The following is a 20,442-nucleotide window of genomic DNA, read 5'->3' as shown; positions in this document are numbered from 1 at the left end:
TTAGTAGCGCAATATTGGAAGAAGGAGGAACTGCCGACTACAGAACAGTGGACTTTGAAAGTTTCTAACTTGGCGGAAATGGCAAAGATTTCAGCATATTTGAAAGACCAATTGCAACAGAGATATATTGTGGAATAGAGAAGATGGATTGAATATATTCAGAATAAATATGGGACTAAAAAGTTTCATTTAGCATTTGAATAAGTAGTGGATTTTTATGATGCATAATTAGTTATTTGTTATTTTATTAATATTATGACTATGGAGAGTTAAAGTGCGATAGAATTTAATGTTTTACTTTTGTTGTTAGCATATTTTAGCTTATGTTTGTATCACTATACCCTGTATTCAGCTCTGGGAAGTTGGGGTGGGAGGAGGGAGTTTTTTGTATTTAAAAATGTATTGTAAAACTTTTTAATAAAAAAAAGTTAGGTCCCAAATACATTGGGCCTTTCCACATCGTGGATCATAAATATTGTGATTGTGGAGCTGAAGTTGCCAAGAAGCCTCAGGCAAGTTCATCCATTTTTTCATTTTAGGCTTTTTAAAATCTTTTCAGGGATCTGGTTTGAGGCCAGTCAAAGAACCACCTTATTTTTCCATCTTAGTAAAGGGAGAGGAACACTATGAGATTAAAAAGATTTTTGATTCCAGATACTACAAGGGAAAATTACAGTATCTAGTACTGTGGAAAGGCTACCTATTAGCAGAGGCTGAGTGGGTGGCTGCCCCTGATGTTAGGGCAATTTTATATATAATACTGTTGTATTGTTATATTTTATATATATTATTGTTGTTCTTTCCAAGGGGGTCGGCATGTCAAGACTGATTCACCTTTTCATCTAGATTTTCTCTTTTGCTCCTATCTTGACAGTAGAATGGAAACTTGGGAGGGACGATGTCTAGGCAATTGAGAGCCAAGGCCACTCGAAGGAGAAATGGGCTTGGTCCGTAACAAGAAGAAATATTACTATTGGACAATGTGAACACTCGGTGGGGGTGAGGCAGCATAACATTTAACTAAGCAAGCCTTCAAGCGGCAAAATCAGAGCTGATTTCACATTCTTCTGCACTAATGTAAATTTTCAGTGAAAAAATGAAATGAAAATCATTTCCCAGGAGTTTCTTTTTCTGGAAATGCCAACTGGACAGTTGACATTGGGTGTGTTTGTGTGGAATCTACTTGGGTTTCCTTTGTTTTTGCCTCCTATTTCTGTAATACTAGGCAATATATTGCTTGTGTAGAAAAGAAAGAACAGGATGGAACATAAGCATTAATTTATCTAGATTAATTTTTATTCTATATATTTTATCACAGTTAATTTTGCTTTCTAGCTACACTTTTAGCAGATAATTTAATTAACAGTTGCACAAATTCATATTTCCTTTGTATTTCAGTTTTGCTAATCTGTACAAGACAGTAAAAATATTTTAAATATTTGAAAGAACTTGCAACCACAAGGGTGAAAAAAGTGTCCACACGTGTGAACTGAATAACAGTTATTAATGTGTGTGTGTGTGTGTGTGTGTGTGTATTCAAATTGATTAACTAATTGATTTTGTGGCATCAAGTCCTTGTAATCTCTGTGTAACTATATTGGTAGATATTTTCCATGACAATATTCACTAACGTGGTATTTCAGTCTTCCAACTACATCCATCACCATTGCATATGAGTCCATCTATCTTGCTATTGGTCATTGCTTCTTCTCTTATGTTCCATCTTCCCAATATTACAGTCTTATCTAGGGCATTAGGTTTAGCGTAATGTATCTGAAATAGGATAATTTGGGCCTGATCATTTGTGCCTCAAATGAGAACTAGAGGTTGATTTGTTTTCTTGACTGTATTCACAGAATTCACAGGAGGATTCTCCATGAACAATGTTCAAAAATGTCAGTAATTTACCTATCCTACTTCTTCAAAGTGCAGCTTTCATTTTCATACAAAACCACAATTGAATGATTCTGTATATTTTAGGTATAGACCACTTTTTACAAAAATAGAACACATTTGATTGATTGAATTAAGTCGGTTTGATAACAACCGCAGATAAAATATTAAAAAATATTAAAGTGCCATGAAAAAGTGTTTGTGCCTATTGCCTAAAAAATAACAGATGCCTGTACCTTAATGATAGTGGAAACTTGTCTTTTTATTGATCCTGGTCAGATTTCAAATAAAACAGGGACACAAACATTTTAAAGAAAATGTTCTTAAAATAGAAAAAGGTACCGTATTTTCTGGCGTATAAGACAACTGGGCGTATAAGATGACCCAGTATATTTCCTGTTAAATTATAGGGTTTGGGCTATACTCGCCGTATAAGACTACCCCTCTTCCAACGCACACCAAATAAAAATTTAAAAACATCAGATTTGATTTTAATATGGTAATTTTAATTCAAATGCTTATAACATGCAGGTACTTAATAGGAAAACTGTCACTTATAAACATAAGGCTCTTTGTCATCAAACATGTAAACATAAAACAGTGTAAGTGGATTACACTTTTCCTAATTCACTCTAAAGCTTTCCCTGTGCAAACCAAATGGGAGATCCGCTCCAGGTTTGCCAGCCAGCCCGCCCAGTTCCTGAGTCAAATGTGTCCTTAGAGCTAAGCGGCTGCTCTGGCTGCTGCATTCCCCACCTGCCTTTCAAGTTGGGATAGACTGCAGCTGCTCTTCAACTTTAGAAGGAAAGACGCCCAGACCCCAGCCTGTAAAAAAATCACAGACTGCAACTTCTTCTCCAATTGGTCCCACTTTCCCAGCGCAGACCACATGGGAGATCCACTCCAGGTTTTCCAGCCAGCCCTGTCCCTAAATTTTCAGCACCCGGCGTATAAGACGACCCCTGACTTTTGAGAAGATTTTCATGGGTTAAAAAGTCATCTTATATGCCAGAAAATACGGTAGATATAGGAATTGCTGTTAGTTCAGTCATAATGGCATTTGAGGCTTCAAAAATATCAGCTTATTGTATCAGTGTCTTGAAATGGTCTCAGGGCTATTTGATATTGCAACTGTATTAAAATTGCCTTAATGTTAGAATCCATTTATATTTCATTTCTAACTCCCTATCTGTGCAAATCTAAATCTCACCCCCTACTGGATTCTGCCATTTCCAAGGAGGGAAAGAGAAGATATGGTTGTTAACTGCCCATCCCTATCCCTTAGATGCAAGGTTTGTTTATTCAGCCTGCCTGGAGGCTATCACCAAAGACCAGGGAAGAAACCCTTTGAACTAAGAAGAACAAAGAAAGAGGGGGGATTCTGGTTTTTATCTCCAACTGGATTGTGAAGGGGAGGAAGTAACAATGTTGCAAATGTACTGGCATTTCTCCTTTCCCACAAGGGGTTTTGACACCTGAACCTTGACTGATCCGGGACTGACCAAATGGACTGAGGGGAGGGGGTTTTACTTGGGGACACTTTAAAAGTATCTATCTGTGAGACAGTTTCCAGATCCTGTCTATATTATCCACTGTCAACCATATTTTAGTAAAAGTTCCTGTTTGGACAATCTCATCTCCAAGAGTTCTTCTTTCCTATGATGTGGATTGGGGTGGGTTCTGAAACTTACAGTGAATCAGACAAGACGTATTAGAGGCCATCATATTCTGTATATAAAATTAGCCTTATCCATGATATATTATAGTCATTCTGTGAGATAACATATGGAGAAGGGACATATCTATCAAATCAGATAAAAACCTACAGTGACATGAACTTTTTAATGAATTGCTTCTTTTTTAGTGGGTGAGTGAATGTGCAGCAATCCAGAATATATTATACAACTTGTTCCCAAACACAAAATCATCTATACTATTATCAGTTCTGTTAAGTGGAGATTCAACCCCACTACATTATTGCATTTGGCCACAGTTATTTTGAACCTGTCTAGACTCCTGGATATATGCTTCTATTCAACTGTCCTGAAAGCCTCCCATTTGTTTTACAGTGAGTAATGGTTTAACAGTTTAGAGAACTTATCCAGGTATAAATATATGTATCTCAGAATAAATGATATATTCCAGGAACGCAGACTCCAATATTTGATAACTTTTCATTACTATAACTACATAATGAGAATTAGCTGAAACAACTCCTACAAGCATTTTTGAGGTAACTGTAAAATTTTGAAAAGATTTACTTTTTTGGGTAAGGAATCAATCAAGAAAGCTGATATTATATATCAGAATTTTATTATAACTCCAAAAATAAAGGTGATAATATCAACCTTTTTCAAATGTCTGAGTTGATTACACAATTCTATATAGTTAATTTTGTATAGTCACATGTTTTCTAGAAATTAAACATTGTTCAGAAAACAAATTATTTGTGGCCACTTCTTTTTAATGTAATGCAGGTGTCTTACATGTCTGTCCCATTCACATAAGTAACAACAATACTTGTATATCTGAGCTGCATTCCAAGCAGCAGAGTTACTACTTTTAGATCTCTATAGATATTCCAAGTGTACTTGGTGCAATGGATATGCTTTAACAACAGTTCCATGTTTTTCTACCTTTCCTTCATATGTGCAGCATAGCCAACAAATACTGAAGAGTGTACATTGTCATTATGTCACAGCTTTGAACCTTAACACTCATGAATACATAAAAGAAGCTATTCTTTGGGCCATGCTCACAACCCAAAGTTGTGAACAAACCATCAATGTCAGTACAGAAAATGAGCTTGTCAACAAGCTTAAGAAACTTCTTAAATCATCTTGGTGCTTTGAAAGACAGAAATTTTCATACCTGGTGAAAATGTTGGGAACAGAATTAAAACACCAACAAAATTGGATTGGTAAAAAAAGATTTTTTTATTCTGCAGAAAATAGAAAAGTGGTTTGCAAAGTGCTGTGGATCCTGGTGAGAGACTTCAATAGGAAGTTCTAAAGCAGAGACCACACACAAGCATTCAAATTCATGACATTATATACAGTTCTATCACAACGCCCCATTCCCTCCCCTTCGGTCCCATTTGATAGGTCCTCCAGGATTACAGTCTGTCCGAGGCACCTAGTAAGAATACATTGTCTCTCCTTTTGGTTACATTGTTTCAAACTTCTCCCTACCACACTTTTACCTCTTTTCTCCTTTCCAAACCAAAACTAACGGGTGTGATCTGCCCAGTCATTAGTCATAATCTCTATTTCCCTAACCATCTCTTTCAATTCATGGGATGCCCATATCATATCAATTCGGGTCCATGTTTGATGCCTGGGAGAGAAATAAGTATATTGCCTCTCTTCTCTGTGAAAATCTCGCCATATATCACATATACCTAATTCCTCCCTCACTTTATCACACACCTTAGGCAATGTTCTTTTTACCCCTTTAAATAAACGTTGCCCCGGGGTATAGTCTTTATCAACATCTACTATTGCATTGAAGTCTCTTACAATGCATATATGCTCGTATTCTAACCCTGCTATTACTTTATATAAACCTTGAAAAAAGGCACACTGATTACAATTTGGTGCATACACATTCACCGATAAGATCTTCTTCTGAGCCAATCGAAGTTCTACCATCACTACTCTACCTTCTGTATCTGAATACACCCAGTGGGCCTCAATATTTTGCCAGACGTAAATCACTACTCCCCTTTTCTTTTGTCCTGCCAGGAACACAAAAACTTCCCCCAATTTTGGACACGCTAGTACATTCTGTTGACTTTTAATGATATGGACTTCCTGGATACAATTTTTTTTTATATTGAAAAGTTTTAACATACATTTTATCTTTAACGGTCCCCCCTCCCCCTCCCCTACCCCTCCCTCCCTACCCCTCTCCCCCTCCCCCCCGACTTCCCAGAGCTAAGTACAAGGTATAAAAGCAAAAAAAAAACAATCATAAACATCCATATGCTAACAACCATAAACTCTAAAATCTATCACTCTCTAGCTCATATAGGATAACTACAAACACTATTAATATTAAATATATATAAAAAAAGGAAAAAAGAAAAAGGAAAGGAAGACTTATTCAAATGCTACATGAAACTTTTTAGTCCCATATTTGTTCTGGATATACTCAATCCATTTTCTCCACTCCATAAAATAACGTTCTTGCGAGTGATCTTTCAAATAAGCTGAAATTTTTGCCATCTCTGCCAGGTCAGAAACCTTTAAAGTCCATTCTTCTATAGTCGGCAGTTCCTCCTTCTTCCAATACTGACCTATTAAGAGTCTTGCTGCCGTAATTAAATTCAACATCAGCTTAGTGTCCACAACCGTAGCATCTGTAATTATTCCCAACAAAAAAAGTTGCGGACAAAACTTTATCCTTTGCTTGAAAATCTTCTGCATATTCCACCAAATTTTTATCCAAAAGGCCTTAACCTTTTTACAAGTCCACCATATGTGAAAATATGTTGCATCTTCATCGCCACACCTCCAGCATTTGGGCTGATAATTCGGATACATACTTGCAAGCTTTTTAGGATCTAGATGCCATCTATAAAACATTTTATAAAAGTTCTCTCTTAAGTTTTCAGCTTGTGTAAATTTTACGTTCCTCACCCAAATCTTTTCCCACGTGTCCATTGTAATAACTTCTTGGATGTTTTGGGCCCATTTTATCATACAATCTTTAACAAGTTCTGTTTCTGAGTCAATTTCTATCAATGCAAGATATATCCGTTTAATATGTGCTGGACCCTGATTTCTAATTTGCTTTATCAGATTTTCATCAGTCATTGTAAAACCAGTTTTCTGATCTTCTTTCCACCTGGCCCGTAGCTGAATATATTGAAACCAAGTTTGAACAATCTTCTCATCTCGCAAGAGGCTGTATGGTTTCAGACACCAGACATTTCTTTCCAAGCTTAAAATCTCCTTGTACATAGTCACATCATGTTTAAAACCAACATTTATATTTTCTATTGCGTGTTTTGGGATTGCCCACAATGGTATCTTACAGTCTAACTTATGTCTATACTTCTTCCAAACTCTCAACAATGCCTGTCTTAAAATATGCACTCTAAACACATTATCTACCTTCTTATCATACAACAAATATGCATGCCAGCCAAACAACAAGTCATGGCCCTCAAGATTTAATAATCTCTCTTGTGTCAAATTAATCCAATCACTTATTCCTGCTAATGCAGCAGCTTCATAATATAATTTAAGATTGGGCATTTTAAGACCACCTCTTTCACGAGTATCCTGCATAATCTTAAGTTTAACTCGTGGCCTTTTCCCTGTCCAAACAAATTTATTGATACCTCGCTGCCATTCCTCCAGATTAGAATCTTTCTTAAGAACCGGTATCATTTGAAATAAGAATAAAAATTTAGGCAGGACATTCATTTTCACTGCTGCGATTCGCCCCAACAGGGTCAATTGCAATTTTTCCCAACTCTCCATTTCTTTTTGAATTTTTCCCCATAATTTTTCATAGTTATTTTTATATAACTTTGTATTAGAGGGCGACAGAAGCACCCCCAAATATTTGACCCTTTTAACAATCTCAAATCCAGTTAATCCTTCTAAAAGAGCCTTTTGCGATACTGTCATATTTTTGGCCAGAATTTTAGTTTTTTGTGCATTAACTTTAAATCCAGAAACCTTCCCATATTGCATTATTATCTCCATCAGGTCCACAACAGAGTTCTCCGGCTGGGTCACTGTAACAACCAGATCGTCTGCGAACGCTCTCAATCTATAATCCTGGTCTCTAATTTGTATACCCTTAATTCTTTCCGAGTTCCGTATTTTTACCAATAATATCTCCAATGTTAACACAAATAACAAAGGCGATAACGGACACCCTTGCCTTGTGCCCTTCTCAATATTACATGGTTCTGTCAAGCTATTGTTAACTATTATTCGAGCTGTTTGTTTTTGATATAATGCCCTAATTGGTTGCAAAAATTTATCCCCAAAATTCATTTTATCTAAAACTTTCATCAAAAATTGCCAGTTCAATTGATCAAAGGCTTTTTCAGCATCTAAAAAAATTAGCACCGCAGGGATCTGGTTGTTCCTTTCCAAAAACTCTAACACATCAACTATATGCCTCACATTATTTTTCATTTGCCTACCACTAATAAACCCAGTTTGGTCCCCATGAATCACCTGTTGCAGAACCCTCATCAATCTATTAGCCAACACCTTAGCAAATATCTTGTAATCTGTATTTAAAAGTGATATCGGTCTATAGTTTTTTACTTGAGTAGCATCTTGATCTTCCTTCGGAATCAAAGAGATAAAAGCAGTTCTCTAAGACGGAGGCACCTTTCCCCCTCTCTGAATTGTCTGAAATAGTTCCTTTAACGGTTTTATCAACTCTAATTGTAAATTTTTGTAGTAAGCCGCAGTCAAACCATCCGTACCTGGCGCTTTATCCACCTTCAATTCCTTAATTGCTGTAAGAATTTCTTCTTCTGTAATCAATTGATTAATCTCCTCTTTTTGTGCTTGCGTAAGAACCGGGATGCTAGCATTCTCCAAATATACATCAATGTCTTTTTCATTAATCTTCTCCTTAGCATATAATTTAGAATAAAAATCCACAAAGGCTTCCTTAATAAGATCCTGTTGAAACACAACCTTTCCCTTATGCTCAATTTTGTCTATATTAGAAGCCCTTTGCTTTTTCCTTAGTCTGTAAGCTAGCCATCTACCTGGCTTATTAGCATTGCAAAAAGTATTATGCCTGGCAAACCGCAAATTGGTTGCCACCTGGTCAGCCATTAGTTTATCGAATTGTCCTCTTAATAGCTTAATAACCTCCTTAGTCTTCACATCCAATGGGTTCAAAATCAAGGCCTTTTCTTTTTCCTTAATTTCATTCTCCAATTCTTTCCTTCTGGCTTCCAAAGTACGTCTGTGTTTATTATTTATGTATATCAACACCCCTCTCATATAGGCCTTGCTAGCATCCCAAACCATGTCCATAGAAGTATCCTTATTCATATTAATTTCAAAAAAATCCTTCATCCGCTGTTTACATTCTTCCACATTTCTCTGATTTCTAAACAAATTCTCATTTACGCGCCACGAGCGCCTATCTCTATTGTCCTTATTGATCTCTAACCAAACTGTGGACTATGGTCAGAAATAGCTCGTGCACAGATCTTTACCTTCTTAATCCTAGAAAAAAAGTCATTAGTCAGCAAAATGAAATCAATCCTGGAAAAAGATTGATGTCTATCAGAAAAAACGTATAATCCTTTTCATGCGGGTGTGTGTCACGCCAAATATCTCGCAATTCCAAATCATCCTTCATTTCAAAAAAAGATTTAGGCAATCTGGCATGACTCGGAGCACTCTTAAAAGAACCAGCCTTATCCATCTGTACATCCAAAACACCATTCCAGTCCCCCATAAAAATAAACGATTTGTAATCCAACTGAGTAAGCTTTGTATGAAGTAAACTAAAAAAGTCAGCTTGTTGTTGATTAGGAGCATACAGTCCAACTAAAAGCGTTTTGTTGCCTTCTAGCAACACATCTATCATAACATATCTTCCATGCTTATCTGCTTCAATTAAGTCCTCTGTTAAAGCACTTTTAACATAAACAACCACTCCATTTTTCTTATTCATTGCAGAGGCAACAAATTGCGTGCCCAACCTTGAGTTCGATAAATACTTTTGGTCCATAACCCTAATATGCGTTTCTTGCAAACATATAACATCAATCTTGAATTGTTTTAAATATTGAAAAACTTTCTTTCTCTTCTGTGGTGAGTTTAGTCCATTAACGTTCCAGGTTAGAAATTTAGTTGCCATACGTGCCATCCCGAAGCTGTTGGAGCACATCTTTAATAGCCCCTCTATCTCCTTTGGGCCGCGCTCCTCCCACTGCTTCACTGTAAGTATGCTTTGAAAGTTCCATAAACTTCTGCTGGTCTTGTTCTTTTAATTGTTTTGCTCGTTTTAAAGCGTCACGCGTCACCCTCTGCTCTCCAGCAACAACCGACGAGGCTGTAATTTGATCCCCTCCAGCACCATTCTCCTCTTTCTGTCCACCTTCGGTCTCTTGAGATTTCCCTTCTCCAAATCCGTTTGCAGCTTCCAGAAGTGATAGTGGGGTTGCTTTTAAAACATTATTGTAGAATGACACGCGCCTGTGTCACAGGAACCAGACGGTATCTTTTACCTTCATGCATCACCACCAATCCGACTGGAATCTCCCATCTGAACTTTATATCACGTTGCTTAAGTTCCTGCACAAGAAATGCAAAATCCTTCCTTCTCCTTAAAATCTTTGGAGGAATTTCTTTTAAAATCAAAACTTCTTGGTCAGCAACCACAACTTTAGTATCATAGGCGGCTTGAATAACTTCATCTCTAGTTTCTCTTTGTAAAATAAACCACCACATCTCTAGGTAGCTTTCTCTGCCTAGCAATCCATGAGTTTACACGAAAAACTTTATCCATGCATCCCTTTATTTCAGATGCAGGCTGACCCAATACTGCTTCCAGAGCCTCAGAAATCAGCTGCTTTAGGTCTTCTTTAGTATTCTCTTTTAAGCCTCTGATTCTAACAGCATACTGCATCTGATGATACTGGACAAGACTCAATTCTCTGTCCATTTTGTCCCTTAAATCTTCATTCTCCAGTACCTTTACTTCTAGTATAGCATTCTTTTGACTCAGGTCCTCCACTTTTTCGTCCAAACCTTGCACACATTCAGCCACGCTTTCCACTGTAGACAAAATGTCTACCCTCATCGCACTAAACTTCTCTTCTATCCTCTCCTCCAGTTTCTCCAGTTTCTCCTCCACCTTTGCCAACTTATCACCCAGCATTTCTGATATTACCTGGGATTGTTTTTCAAGGGCATCTTGTAAGTCCTTCGATGTCAATGCAGCAGGAGGAAGCAAAGCTTGCAATGATGTCTGTTGCACCAGGGAAGTTCCCGCACTCCGAAGAGTTTTTGAGGGAGGTTTAGCCGCCATCTTTTTACTTTCACTTGTTGCACACTTTCACTTTAAGTTTATAAAGTCCATTAAGCTAAAGAGTAAGAATAAAAGTCCTCTTCATCTTGGCCTCCTGTACCGCTCTGCCTGCTCCTTTTTATTCCAGGGTCTTTCCTTCTGGCAGGGGTGGTCGCAAATGCCTGGCTCTGCTCCAAAAATCCTGGAGCAGAGACGCTGAACAGCTGGGAGCAACCCAGGCTATGGGGGAGTTCAATCCTTCAGCCGCCCAAGCTTTAAGCTCAGGCGGCCCCGGAGAACTCAACCCCTACCTGGGGCCTCACCCCCTCCTCTTCTCCCGAGGAGGGGGCTTCAAATCCACCCGAACAGCTGATCGGCGCTGTTTCGGGTGAAAACAACTCAGCTGAGCAGCAGGAAGCCCGAAACGGCTGTCTTTGGCGCCGCGCCGCCACCGGAAGTCCTGGATACAAATTATATCATATTTTAATTTACAAAGTTTGGACCAAGTTTTTTTTCCTCTTAGTAGGAGCATTAAGACCGTTAATATTGACAGAAAAAAGGCGAACCTTTTCCTGAATGTCACTGCTTCGCTGTATTCTTTATTTTTTTTGCTAACCGTGTCTCCATTTGAGGGCCCGAGCCTCCCAATTCCCCAGCATCTTCCTTATCTATAATCTTTTCTTTTAATCCTCCACTTCTCCCCTTGGAATCCAATTGAACTTCTTCCTGGCTTTTGCCTTCTAGCTCCTCCTCACTCTCCTGATTGAACTGAGATTCAAAAAATACATGGGCATCATGTAAGTTATCAATACGATATCTCTTGTCCTGCCACATAAAAGCCAATCCTTCTGGAATCAGCCATCAGTAGCGAATATCAAATTTCCTAAACTGACTTGTTAGGAAATCATATTTTTTCCTCTGATCTCTTACTCTTCTTGGTAGCTGCTTAAGAATAATTACAGATCTTCCTTTAAAGGATATAGTCTTCTCTCTTGCTTTCCTTAGGACCTGCTCCCACACTGATGTTTTATTCAGTCAGACATGTATCTCTCTCTGGAGTTTGTTTTGATGTGCACAACTAGTGTAAACCCAAAATACGTCATCTATATCCCTCAACATCTCTTGTGGGTTCACCTCAAGCACTCCAGCCAAAATCTCTGTCACAATAGTTTCCAACTGCTCCTCTCGGTCCTCTTCAATGTTTTGTAAATGTAGGAAGAAGGCAGATTTATCTAATTCAACGGCAATTATTTCATCCTCCAGGCGTTTATTAGCTGTCACCAGCCAGTGTTCCATACTTTCCACTTTTACATCTGTCTTATCCATTCTCGTTTCTACCCCCTGGATCCATTCCTCTTGACTCACTACCATTGTCTGCATTTCCTGGAGCTTCGTATGTATACTCCTTATTTCTCCCTTTAAACCTTCCATCTGGTTACCCATCTCAGCCTTCATTTCCCGCTTTAACTCTTCAAATCCTATAGCTGTAGTTTCCTGATTTTTCAACATTAAGTCTTGAAGTGACTTGAACATATCCTGAACTCCCTGTATAGATAAAGCATCTTTATTCCCTGTCACTGTCTCATCCGGAAATTTGCATTCTGTCAGGGGTGTAGTTGATGGGGATTGTGTGGGCACAGGCACTATGGTCTTCTTCTTGGCAAAGGTTGTTATGGTTGCCATTTCTGTTATTCTTTGGTGCTCTTCCAAAATAGCCTACACTTACCCAATCTCCAAGACTCCTCCCCAAGCACCTCGTACTCTCAATATTATCCTAATCACCCAATTTCTTCTTTAGACCCCTAATATTTAACCAATATTCACTTATAAATATTCCTGTAAACAGTTATATCAAAACTTATCAAATTATGCCAAGTAATCAATTAGTTATCCATACACACAATTCAGTACTAAATTTCAACCATAATACCAATAAAAAACTAATTGGTTAATATATTAGTAAATTAATTATTTTTAATCACTTAATTTTAAATTTATGGAAGAATTATTTCCTTTATAAAAATAAATAATCAAATCTAAGTTTATTAAAGTAGGGGTTAAATATGTTGTTATTATATAAGGTATAAAAAGAAAAAAAATATAGAGAATATAGTAAATAGGCCCTATCAATGGCAAAAAAGAAAGGGAATAAGTAATAATACAGATAAGCCAATATTAAAAACAAAAGGATGATGTAACCCAGTTCAGTATATTTAAATTCCTTATTCTTCAAGCAGGCATGGCAGTCCAATTCATTTCAGTTTAGTTCCTCTTCTCTGCTGACAAATATTACGATGTTACAATCCAACTAAATAGACCTCCAAGAATGAAGCGGAAAGAAAAATCCTATGCAGATCAAATAAAAAAGGGGTCTCCAGGCTGTTATGCATTAACGAATTAACAAATCACCATCCAGATCCCAGATATTTCAAAAGGAGAAAAATAAAAACACTTATCAAAATTTAAAGAAAGAGTCTCTCCATCGAAGAAGAACACCAAAGAAGTAACTGGAATCCTCAAATCAGCCTGTGAGTCTCTCTAAGGCGGCTATTGTTAAAAGCCTGTATTGTTGTCCTCCGCTATAATCAATTAAGGCTGGATAATACTTCATGCTGCTCACCTCTCAAACGATCATCAAACAAAGGGGGGGATTCTCATTCTCTTTTGATATTCACTCTTAACTCTGCCTGGAACGTCAGTAGCTTCCTTCTAAATTGCTGAGTCACAGCTCCAGGGCAGCCATTCTTCAGGTGCCTTCTCTCAATACCGGCACCACAGGAGGATTTCTCACTGCTAAGCAGGGATTTTGCAAGTTCCCTGCAATTGCCGAGTGTCCTCTCTTCTTTGCCTGCTGATCCCCAGCTGGCGATGGCTATGTAGAGCCGCACAGTATCGGAAAAACAAGCTGCGATCCGAAGAGATATTCCAGGACCCGCTTGTCTGCTGTGACCTCAGCCCCGGAAGTCCTCTCCTTTTCCAACACCTAAATAAGTGTTAATATGTCCTAAAGTCCTCAATGTGAAAAACTGTTGTGAAGCTTTAGCAAAATATTCACTCATCTGCTTATTTGGACCAATATAAACAATATCATCAACATAAACAAGAATTATCTCACACCTATTATCAGATCTTTTTGTAAACACGCATTCATCTGTTTCGGACTTAATAAAACCCATTGAATTTAGTTTGTTAGAAAGACATAAGTACCACATGAAACCAGACTGTTTCAGACCATAAAGACTTTTTTGTAGAAACCAAGTATCCCCTTCTTCCTGTCAGAAACCTGGAGAACCTTTGACATAAATTTCTTCATCAAGATCAGCGTGTAGATAAGCCGTTTCAACATCAAACTTCTAGACCAAGGATAGTTGCAGTGGCTAAGGCAATTTTCACACTCTCAGTCCGCACTGTGGGTGAATAGGTATTTGTATAGTCCTCAGGATAACGTTGAGCAAAACCCTGGGCTACAAGTCTGGCCTTGTACAACAACTCACCATTTGGCTTCTTCTTAATCCTGTAAACCCATCGAGTGCCAATAACTTTCTTGTTTGCTGGAGGACTTGCAGGTGTAAACACTTGAAGTTTCTTTAGACTGTCCATTTCAGACTGCATTGCCTCATACCATTTATCTTGCTCTGCTTCAGGAAGATGTTTGATTTGTGTGAACTTCTCAGGTGGAAGTGTAACATTACAAATCAAAGGTAAAGGTGCTTTTGTTACTTGCCACGAATATCGTTTTGGAGGAATCTCCTTTGTGGCCCTCTTGGAACATCTCAGAACAACCGTCCATTCTTCTTTCGTGTCATCATCGTCTTCATCATCGTCACCAGCAACAGCATCGGTGGCTTGTGAAAATGGAACAGTAGGTTGAGAAGTACTCGTGGAAGGAACATCCTCCTGTGGATCTTGATCATCAGGCTGCGAGACATCAGCAGCAGCATCTCTAGGAAAATAAACTCCAGGATCGTTAGAATGAATCCTGGACCAGTCAGCATCTTCCTCAAAAGCAGCAAATTGTGAAATCACTATTATATGATGAGAGTCAATGTATTTGCTCCATTTTGAATTATCATCAATACACATAAATCTCATTCTTTTTACTGGAAGGACCGCCTTTCTTTCTTTGGGCCAAGGGAATATTCAGCATAGCATATGAACCAAAAATATGGAGATGTGAGAGGTCAGGCTTGTGTCCATATAACATGAAATAAGGGGTCTGATTTATTACACTACTCCAAGTACGGTTGATGAAATTATTAGCATATTTAATAGCTTCACTCCAGTATGGAAGACTGAGGTTAGCAACTTCAAGAAGGCAACGCATCATGGTTTGCAGAACCCCATTTCTGCGTTCTGTCACTCCATTTTGAGCCGCAGTGTAAGGAGCTGAAGTTTGGTGTAGTATGCTGTTCCTACGCATCCAGTCCTGGAAACGCTGAGACATGAATTCAGCACCCACGATCACTCTGAATTCTGGCGATGCTGACTTTGAATTGGGTATAGACAAGATTGGCAAAGTCTTTAAAGATCTGAAGGGTCTCAGATTTTTCTCTCTTAGGAAATACATAGCCATATCTAGAGTAATTATCAACAATTGTCAAGAAATATCTTTTACCACCAATTGTTAGTGTTAAAAGGACCCACTATGTCGCTGTGTACCAAATCAAAAATATGTGTTGACAGGCGTGTAGCGTGTTTTGGAATTGCTGCTGCTTTAGATTTGGCTTTCTTGCAGACAGCACAGTCCAAGAACACCTTACACCCCTTTAGATCCAAACCTCTTCCGAACTCTGGCATCTTCTTCAGAACACGGAAACTGGCATGACCCAATCTTCGAGTTGTCCTGGGGGTTTCCCGATACTCCCATGTTACACCTTTGCTCCGTGAGCTGCATTGGTTGCCGGCTGCTCTCCGGGTGAGGTTCAAGGTGTTAGTGATGACTTACAAAGCCCTACATGGCATGGGTCCGGATTACCTACAGCTACACCTGCGGCCAGCGTCAACTTCCCTCCGTCCAGTGTGCTCCCACAGAGAGGGCCTCCTCAGGGTGCCTCTGATCAAAGAATGCCGATTGGTGGCCCCCAGGGGGAAAGCGTTCTCTGTGGGCATGCCAGACCTATGGAACCGCTTGCTGGTCGAGCTCTGGATGGCCCCCGACCTTCGCTCCTTCTGGTGCAATCTCAAAACCTTCTTTTTTGTACAAGCTGGCCTGGTCTGATGGGATGGGATTGGGTTTTTTATAAATTAGTTTTAACTTTTAATATGTACTAATTATTATGGGCATAGTTGTTTAATTACTTTTTAATTTTTGTATCCTGTTTTTTATTATGTATTCCCCTGTTCACCGCCCTGAGTCCTTCGGGAGAAGGGCGGTATACAAATTAAATTATTAAATTAAATTAAATTATGCCACTTATGGATACACCTGGAATGCAAAGATTTACCTGTTAGTGAATTCTCAACATTAGCATGTTTGTTAGGAACCTCAGGCTTGCCGTGAGCAACCTGTGTCTTATTTGTCTTTTTGTTGGCTTTAGAAGCCTTTGGATGTCTCTGGGACATCTCTCACTGGGCCTGCACTTTCCCTTTTTGGAGCTTGTATACTTGCCTGCTCTTGTGGCTTAGACTTTGGCTTTAAGTAATAAACACCACCAATCAACATGGTTTCAGCAACAATATCTCCATCTTTAACTAAATAACTTGATTTTTCAAGGTGATGGACCTGGAATTTTGACACCCTAGACAAGTGACTCTGACTAAGCAAATTACTATTAGCTGATGGTACGTAGTAAACATCGGGAATGAATGCACTGAGCTCTTCAATATAAACAGTTCCTTTTCCCATGACCTGAACAGGATGATTTGAAAAAGAGTACAGTTCACAAAGTTCAGGTTCAGGCTCGTGCATCTCTGTGTAAAGCTCTTTTCTGTAGGTAACATGTAATGCTGCTCTGCTGTCCAAAGTACAAATAAGTAATCTGTCGTACTCTGGTTGAGGCTGTGGATCGTTGGTTACAACCAATGTGGCAAGTGGAGCTAGCAGATCACGCCTGGGACCACGACCACAACCTTGTCATCCGCCTCTACCTCTGCCTCCTCTGGAATATGTTCCTCTGGACTGGTACGTGGCGGGCACTGGAAACCATTGGGGACAATCCCGGGTGGCATGTCCCACACGATTGCAGATGTAGCATCTTGGCATCCTTGGAACGTAGGCCCTTCCACCGAAGGAATGCCTCACTGAAACCTTTGATGCAGGTGGTTCCCTTAAATGTGGCATGGCTTGCATAAGTGCCTCTTCAGTTAAAAGTCTGCATACATGATCCACTGTGCGTTGAGTAATAGGCACTTGATTAATCTTAGAAATAGCATCTTTCCATTCATAATTCAAAGAGTTAATGATAATGCTGATCATTTGAAAGTCATCAATAGGATAGCCTTTTTCACCCAGTTCTTTTCTTATTCCTTTCATTTTAGTTAATATGCTCACCAGGTTTTAATCTAGAACCATGGAACTCAGACAAAAGCAAACATGTAGACTCAATGGATGTAGGCCAGTAACATGCTTCTAATTGAGCCCAAGTTTGTTGGGCAGTTGCATCTTGTGAAAAAGTGAGCTGCAATTCAGTGTCCATGGACATCAATAACATTGTGCATGCTTTATTATCCAAGTCCCATATTTTATTTATTTTTATTTTAATTCCATTTATATCCCGCCCTTCTCCGAAGACTCAGGGCGGCTTACAAGCTTAGCAGTAGCCTTCATTCTATGTATATGCCTGCTTATTAGGGCTTTCACAAACACCCCAAGAGGCATTATTACAAAGTCAGCTTAATTGCCCCCAACAATCTGGGTCCTCATTTTACCTACCTCGGAAGGATGGAAGGCTGAGTCAACCTTGAGCCTGGTGGGATGCAAACCTGCACTAATTGCAGGCAGCTGGTGTTATTTAAGGAGGCATTAGCCCACTGCTCCACCATATGTCAGGAGGCCATGACTGGGCAGGAGGATTAAACACCATCATGTGAGTACCTTCTCTGCATAGCAGAAGTCCAACTTCACTGTCCCATGCCCTGTAATTGTGTCCTGACCACTTCAATTTTGAATCACCAGCCAGTGGTACAATAGAAGGTGCCTGTTGAGGAACATGCAACTGGGGCACTGGCTGTGCAGGTTGTGCAAATGTGACTTGGCCTGCAGGAGGCACTGGTTGTGCAGGATGTGCCATCCGGACATAACCAGCAGGGGGCACCAGTGGCCCCTTTGCCAGGGCCTGCGGCAGTTGCATCGAAGCTGCTACAGGTACTGGTGCTGGGGGTGGCTGTACTTGAGCTGCAATGCCACCCTGGCCAGCAGAAGGTGCTGACACTTGAGCTGCTACATTAAGTTGGCCTGCAGTTAGCACTGGCCTTTGCATTTGAGGAACCAGTGGAGGCTGCACTTGGGGTGAAGGCTGCTGTGCTCCATCTGAGACAGGAACTTGAATAGTAGCAGTATTAGTAGGCATTCTAGCTGAAGCTCCCAATGAATGAGGAGGCGTGGCAGCTTGGAGTGATGCCTGCTGAAGGGACATCTGTGAAAATGCATTCTGCATTTTTTGAAATGCATCTTGTAAAACAGATTCACCAGCAGATGGTGCTATAACATTAGATTCAGGCACCATTGTATCCTCGCAGTCATTTGACACAGCAGGCAGTCAGGCTCCACAAGATTCCACTGTGGGCGTGCCTCTGTCTTTGAGGAAGAAGGCAAAATGGGTGTGGGTGTGGCTTTGCTTGTGAAGAGGGAGGCAAAATCGCCGATTCTGAAAACTGAATGCCAGCAGAGGCTCTCCCATGCTTTTTATACCATGCTGCACACAACTTCGCATTTTGCAGCTCTTTCTCAAAAACATCAATTTGTTCATAATAACTATGCAAAGCCTTCTCCTGCACAGTTTGCTCAGGGCTTGAAGGATAATACATCACTTCCTTCCCTAGTGAAGCCTTAGGTCTAGCACCAAATCTCTCATAATCAGCCTGATCCCCATGAGCATAGGCTACTACTGGGGCATCAGCTTGAGAGTCTGCAAAAACAGAAAACGGTGATGCCATGCCACTAGATATTGTGTGAAGCCATGGTATTTCCTAGAGTCTAAGATTTCTTTAATTTCAAAATGTTCCCCTTCTACCATAATGAGGGGAGGGGTTGGAGCAACAACTGGTCTTAATCATGACTGTTGCTTGCACTTTAAAAGGCTAGAGTGGAAGATTGGGTGGATTTGCCTGAGGGATTTTGGGAGTTCTAATTCCACGGTTACTGGGTTTATAATTCTAATGATGGAAAATGGTCGTACATATTTGGGTCTGAGTTTCTTAGACTGTTGTAGGGATTTTAGGTACTTAGTGGATAGGTAAACAATTTCCCCTATGATAAAAGATTTTGGCTCAACTCTTTTTGTCTGCTTGGGTCTTATATGCTTGTCTAGCCTCATCAAAGGCTTTCCTAACTATCCTTTCTTTGTGATTCTAAGCTTTCAATGAGGGGATGGCAGGTTCTGCAGGGGAAAGTTCTGGCATTGGGTTAAAACTTTGCCCTGTGGCTACTTGGAATGGAGTGTAGCCCATGCTGGAGTGAACAGCATTGTTGTAGGCAATCTCAGTGAATGGGAGGAGGTTGGTCCAGTTGGTCTGCTGGTAATTAATACAGCATCTAAGATATTGCTCTAGTACTGAGTTCCACCATTCAGTCCCACTATTCATTTGTGGATGATAACTAGAAGACAGTCCCTAGGTGGTCCCTAACAGAGCCAGAAACTCCTTCTAAAATTACAATGTGAATCGCACTCCTCTATCTGATATGATGCATTGTGGGGCTCCATGTAAGCAATAGATGTGTTGAACAGTTTTGCTAGTGTTTTTGCTGTAGGGATTTTTGAGCAGGGGATAAAATGCACTTCCTTGGAGAACAGGCCCGTTATGACCCAGATGACTGTGTTTCCGTTGCTCTCTGGTAACTCCACTATAAAGTCCATAGAGATTTCCTTCCAAGGTGCCAAGGGAATTGCTACTGGCTGTAGTAGCCCAAGTGATTTCCCTTGTAATCTTTTTGCTGATGCGCAAATTGGGCAGCTGGCTGAATAGCTTTCGATGTCCTTTTTTATTGATGGCCACCAAAATTGCCTTTTAAGTTGATGTAAAGTTTTTACAAACCCAAAGTGGCCTGCTAATTTTGAGTAATGGCAAAGTTGCATGAAGGCCAGTCTCTGACTTTTGGGTGTATATATTTTTTCTCCCACTCAAGGTAGACCATCTGTTCTTATGTCCTAGGTACTTATGTCCTAGGAACCATTCATTGGTTTCCAGTGCTTTTCTGAATTCGATTGACTCACTAGCAGTTTTTGTAGTTTAGCTTGTGCTTGGGTACTTACTCATGCTGCCAGTTGCATTTCTGGCATGAGTGGTTTTTGTTACACTAGCCTGAGTGCTATTAAACTGTGGCATTCTGGATAATGTGTCTTCCAGGATTTTTTTCCCCTGGCAGATGTTTCAATGTGAAAT

At 39.7% G+C, this 20,442-nt stretch overlaps 1 protein-coding gene across 1 annotated transcript in view; it reads left to right on the top strand.

Moving 5' to 3' along the window:
- Positions 1–20,442, top strand: part of ADCY1 (adenylate cyclase 1) — a gene marked incomplete at its 5' end in the record, with an annotated part of 504,540 nt that overhangs the window by 257,653 nt on the left and 226,445 nt on the right. The gene's annotated exons all lie outside the window — the stretch shown is intronic.

This window comes from Vipera ursinii, assembly GCF_947247035.1.
Source record: "Vipera ursinii genome assembly, chromosome: Z".
NCBI lineage: Eukaryota > Metazoa > Chordata > Lepidosauria > Squamata > Viperidae > Vipera > Vipera ursinii.
This window is presented reverse-complemented; position numbering and strand designations above follow the sequence as displayed.